We start from the raw sequence: 6,486 nt of genomic DNA on the forward strand, positions 1-6,486 counted from the left end.
TCACGCGACCGTACAAATAGTTCGGTAAATATAAGTAAAATCTTCTTATGTTATGTTATATTTATTTAGCCGAGTTAAAATGAGTCCAATAGGTCCAAATGACATTTCATGTTTGGACAACCTCGGAAAAAATGAAGCAAAGAGCGAATCATTTGTCCTTTTCTCACTCATAGTTTGTGTCGTAAGCTAGAAGAGAGCCGGTTTATAGTTTCTGAATTCTTATTTTAGCCTTCCTTCTATGCTTTAGTTATTGTTCTGAGCTCGCGACTCTTTCTCGCCTCGACAAAGATCATCTGTCTCTTTCTGCGCAGTACTGTGAGAGAGTGACGGGTGAAGATGTCGAGGCGAGAAAGAGTCGCGCGCTTACGGTGCTAGGCCCGCAGGTATGCTCAAAACTGACAGCTAGCATTTCAAGGTTAACCCAGCTGACGTCATCCCACACTCACGTTGCCATTTTTGTAAAAAATACATTACCCACGTCCAATGTTTTCAATTTACTTTGCATGGAAGTTTTGAACTTTTAGTAAAAGATTAACTCACAGTTTTAATGATTTTTATATATGTGACAAATAATAGTAATTAAATACAGTAGTCAGTAACTCACTTAATTTTCAATAATAAAATTGACGTCCTTGGAATGTTGGAGATATCAATTTAATGGTAACACTTACGTCATCAATGGGCTCACAATGGCGGCTTGTCATAGGATTGAGCATACCTGGTCTTCTTATACCATGAGTAAAGGTTCCTCGTTCACGCATCAACTTGATCGTGACTTGAATATGAAAAGTGTGTCACGCATGATGTTAAAAACTAAAAATTTATAATTTCTTATAATAGGTATATGTTTTTTTTATTTTTCTTGGCTCTTCTATAAGCAATATACAATAATAAAATATTTCCTTTGGAGTGCGACGCCTTGAAAAAATCGCATTTCCCGTTAGTCGCGTGTACCAAGGACCTCATTTTATCTCGCGTCGCGTCGTGTCGCGCCGTCCTAGGCCTGCAGGAGGCTTACCATCAAATAATACCAAGCTACTCAGTTCCGATGCAGTTTAGGTTACTACATATGTTCACTCACACATCACTGAACTGTGATTAAATAATAGATAGATAGGTACATATTTAACAAAAAAGTTTTAGATCTGTCAAACTAAATTAATATTAAATTGGTGTCTACAGGAATCAGGAACACTTTGGTAGTAATTTTGACTCTATGGATTAATTTAATGCGAATTTGGTGCGAACGAAATAATATGTATTAGACGACGAAAAGAAGTTTAACCTGTTTCTTCATAAACGTCTCTCAGAATTATCGGTAAATAATGTATCTGGAAATTAAATTACATAAAAGCTGTCGTAGTAGTGTAATAAAAAGCGATGATATCATCAAAAGTGAAATTTATGAAGACACACTTTAACGGACTTAAAATAAATTTAAATTGGTGAAAAGAGTAATATAAATTATTTACTGATCTAATTCTAAACCCAAACGGTTAAGTAATAGAATTTAATTTTCAACATGTGACCAGTATTACCAATACGAAATTAGGCAAAATATTTTTAAATTTTACTCTTTATGCCAATTCATACTTGTATAGGTATTTTTATAGGTACTGTGTCATTATTGAATAGTTTATTTTGGTGTGTACTAAACAATGGTAGCCTAATACGTGTTAATGAATACTTAGACTTATTCTTTATTGTTTTAGATCTTGAAATAATTTTAATTTATGTTCGACATGATTTTGCAGTTCACATTCCAAGTTTCTTGCCCCATTAGGTTATATTCCTATTAGCTGAATATATTTAAAACTATTTTAGGAAATTAGTGCGTTATAATTATTATTAGAAATTCTTATAGCAAGATGAATTGTTATAATATTTATTTTAATTAATATGTATGTCAATAAAACGGCTGTGAAGCTAAATGTAGTTGTTTTAAATGTTTGTTTGACGTGCCAAAATGATGTAGAATTCGCCTATATACTTTTGATTATTTTGAAATGGCAACACTATTTTGTTTCTGTTCCATTTACTGTGGATCCCACTAATGGATTATAATGTAAATAAATAGTATCATTAATTTTAAAAGTGCTTTAATTATGTTTAAAAGTTAACTATTTATTTACTACACATTTAATTATAATGTAATTTAATCAAGAATTTATTTTTATACTTGATGAAATAAATCTTTAACATAATATATTGGTTGAGCAAATATAAAGTTATCATGTATGTTGTTAATAGCTATAGACTCGGCCCCTATTACACGGGTCTTAAACATAGCTGGCGAGGAGCGGGTGAATATACATATGATACACCTCTGCCTACCCCTTTGGGGATACAGGTGTGATACTATGTTATGTATGTTGTTGGTGTATTGTGCAGTTCAAAATACTCATATCCAATCAAATATTGTTAACTTTCAGTGTTAATAGTTTTCAGAAAGTTCGATACTAAAAAGTAGGAAAATACTTAGCTAAACTGTATAATGATTGATGATATCACAAATGTTCGACCGATTGCAAAAGCCATACTAATTAATCCAAAGTTCTTTAGTACAAATGTTTATTATTAATTTGTCGATCAAATAACTATTTACTTATAAGTCTGTCTATTTAGGATACCTATTACGACAAAAACCAGTTGACTGCATAACTGTTATGTGTATTTTATTTAGTAAAAATCTATTGTTTTTCTATAAGAATTTACTTTTGACTATGCAAAGCTTACAAAATACCTTCAGGATGTATAACTATAAAGAATACCTTATTGGTAAAAAAATTTGTACCATAAATTTAAAACACATTCGCTGTTTTAAATTAAAAATGAAACTATCATAAATCAGCTGAGTTGGGTACCCTTGTGTTTCCTCCTGACCCGTCCACCCACTGGAGTTTCCCCACTGGTGGGTGGACGGGTAATTCGCGATTACCCGTCAACCCACCACGCTAGTGTGACCCTTAATAAGTTGTGTACAAAACCATAAAATCTACAAATGTATCCATTTGTATATTCATAAACTTTAAAAATATATCATGCGTCTATATTGTATGTAAAATCGAATGTCAAAAAACCCAAAAGCTCGGTGAAGCGTGGATAGTGGATTCTTAGTTCATCTTGCGTTAGATGTACATCTGACTAACCCCCATTTGGGAATATATCGTGAGCTTGTATGTCTTGTGTAAAACATAATTATTACTGGTTGCATTGTATACTTTTTAATTCTTTCAAAATATACGACCAGATAATGTTATAATTATAACTGAAATCTTATTTGTAACGATGCTAAAATACCCTTTGCGAGTGCTAAGCAGTCACAAGATTTCCTAAAAGTTGTTTTTTTATAATAACAATAACTTGTTACAGACCTTTACATAACTTCACTAAGTACCTTAGTACCATATCATAATAGTTAAACTACAAAGTTACATAATTTTAACATTTATATCTCGTCTTATTAATGTGTATCTAAGTGTGTTTAAATATTTAAAAGAATGTTTAATGAGCATTTAATAAAAGTTCGCAAGAAGTACGATGTTTTATTTTGTAAATACTAGATTTATTGTCATTTACAGTTCGAATAAAATGTAAAGTTTTATTAGTTCTATATACGCCCGCTGCGGCGCTGCTGCTGTTGCAAACCGCTCTTACTTTTGACTGGAATTCGATACTATGGAGATGTATAGCAAACGGGAGTGCGACTACACTTCGACCGCCTCGTCGATTGCGCCGTTTGCTATCGCATCATCTCGCTCTAGCAAATGATAGTTCTGAAGGACAAAAAAGGATAGAAGCATAGCAAAATGCGATGTAGTCCAACCCTTAAGCTACTACTACGTGGAGTCTATTTCATCTCCTTAGGGGGTGAATATGCAAAATTAATTTTACACTTCCGCTTTCTGCAAAATTTTCTACTTTCCTCATTTCGGTTTGCGCTTTGTCAATGATGCAAAAATAATACAACGTGGCTGTTTATTAAGGCTATTTATTTCATTCCTATAAAATAACATACCAAATGTCTCTTTTGTACAACATCATATCAAAAATGTACACCATTATATAAATTTCGTCTCAGGTAAATGTTACCTAGCTACTCGTGTGATTTCCTTGTTTCATGGCTATTACACAATAATATAGACCTCTCACTTGTCTAATCTCTGATAGGTACAAAATGTTTATTATACCATCCCAACTGCCCGTTCTGATCGACACCATACTCTTTGATTTACATTACGTAGATTTATGGACTTTATCTAAGAGCAGAGAATAAACAATGATGCTACGCATAGAAGACGCCACCGATACAATCTTGGAGCGAGCTCGAGTGTGAGTCTCGCGTGCTCTAAAGAGTAAAGAAAATATTTCTACGAAATTCCTCCGAATAGTGATATTTAGGATAGCCGTGGTAATCGTATTCTTAATACCGATTGGCATACGACCACGGATATCTCCCAAACATCATTATTCGGAAGAATTTATACCTTTCTAGAGCGCGATTTTACGCGCGGGGTAAGGCAATACACGGTGAGAATAAGATTTTTGTATGGATTGTCCTGTCGTAAGAAAGTACCAACATTTATCTCCAAGGGACCTGCATAAGCCGATAAGACTTTTCTGTCAATTCTATTGTAAGAATCGTCGTGAATAGCGTGTTACAATTTTTAAATTGCAATACATACTAGCGTCAAATACGTACAGTCTTACGTCCTTATACCGTTGACATAGAAAGTCTAACCGGGGAAGCAGATTCCTCGAGCTCCCTAAAGGTAATCGTGCACTATACATTGTAAAACCAAGGTAATATTTGCCAGCATAATTGCAGACTTTACGACAGCCCATGCATGTTGTGAAGGCGCTTGAACGAAAGTATTTATGAACCAGGATTATCCAGTACATTTAGCCGATCTTTCCCCGTAATTTTTGTCCAAAATTTCTGAATTGCCCCCTCTAGACCAAAAACTAGTTAGTTTAGTGCTTATATCAATAACCTACGAGGGTGTTACAAATTGCAAATAGAACGAACCACACCTTACGACAAGGTCGATGCATACCTGCGACGCCTCTCGATTGTCATGTTTTCGTCCGAACCCTGGTATTTTGTTACTATGCAAAGTCACAATGAAAGAATTCAGGCAACCACCAACTTAATTTTAAGTTAGACAGGACTAAAACTAACTCTATCTCTTTCTTGCACGTATTGTAAGTGAAGGACGGCAATAGTTTAAGAGCTGACAAACTAATATTAGGTTAAGTTTGCGTCCGCCCGAATTGGGCACCATTAATGATGTCAATCAAAACGAGCGTTTGTAATGCTGTACAATATATCTACAATATGTCATCCTCTAGTTATTCTTGCAGTTACATTATTGTAAAGTCAAATTGAATTAACAACGTGTACCGATTCCAAATTCGTCAAAGCTAATAACAATTTGAAACAAATATTGCACGCAAATATTTGTAAGCAGGTTAACACTATAAGCAACAATTTGAAAAATATATTATATTTTTTTTAAATTTAGTCTGTACGAAAGCGGCCAGATATGCATAAGAGCGGTGAAAGTAATTCAAGAAACGTCGAAAAGGAATCTCGTTAATCAGAATGATAAAACTGAACCGCTCCTATATAAACAGCCTTTATTTTCAATTTATTTTTTTATATCTAGTTATTAAGGCAGTGACTTAGGTGGGTAGCTATGGTTAGTCAAATGTATAAAAACATTGAGAGTATTCATTAAATTTTATCCTAAAGGCAAGAATTTAGTTTTCGAAATGTATTGATCCTATGGTATTTGAATGCACGCCACTAGTAATAACAAGGTGGTCAGGACTATACGAAAGACTTGTTTCTTTCATAGTGTTATCCACAGCAACGAATATAATTTGAAAGATATGTGGTACAGCATAAGCACAACCTTAACGTTATATTACAATTAACTGACTTAAGTTTTGTTCGATAACACCTGCCATACTATTACGGATTTGTACTTTGTTTAAAAGCATAATGAGAACCTAGAGGCATGGTAGAACTCCATATTGTCTTGGTGAGGAGACTGTATACCAAAAGTTTACTGTACGGTCAAAAAATATATACTTTAGAACCATGCCGCGTTAACTTATTTGACAAATTAAAACAAAAGATTCTTGCAGACCATATAATTTTAAGTTATACCCGTCATTTTCTTATCCGCCGTAAAGGAAAGGGACACGACACGTCAATTATAGGCCCAAATCTTGAACAAGCCTCTCAACTTTTTACATTGGCCAATAACCCGTCAAAATTAAGTTTTTTTTTTATTAATTAAGTTAACAGCACTAGTCAAACGGGTTGCAAGCCAGCGAGACGCCTATTTGATTCGCTCGGATTATTCATTCATTCATTGCAAAATTTATATCTGTCAATCATCCGTCCCTTTCCTTTTTAGCGAATACGAAATTGACACGTATTATTTTAACTAAACTTAGGGAAATGTCTGCTGTAAC

This window comes from Pectinophora gossypiella, chromosome 1 (assembly GCF_024362695.1).
Source record: "Pectinophora gossypiella chromosome 1, ilPecGoss1.1, whole genome shotgun sequence".
NCBI classification, from domain to species: domain Eukaryota; kingdom Metazoa; phylum Arthropoda; class Insecta; order Lepidoptera; family Gelechiidae; genus Pectinophora; species Pectinophora gossypiella.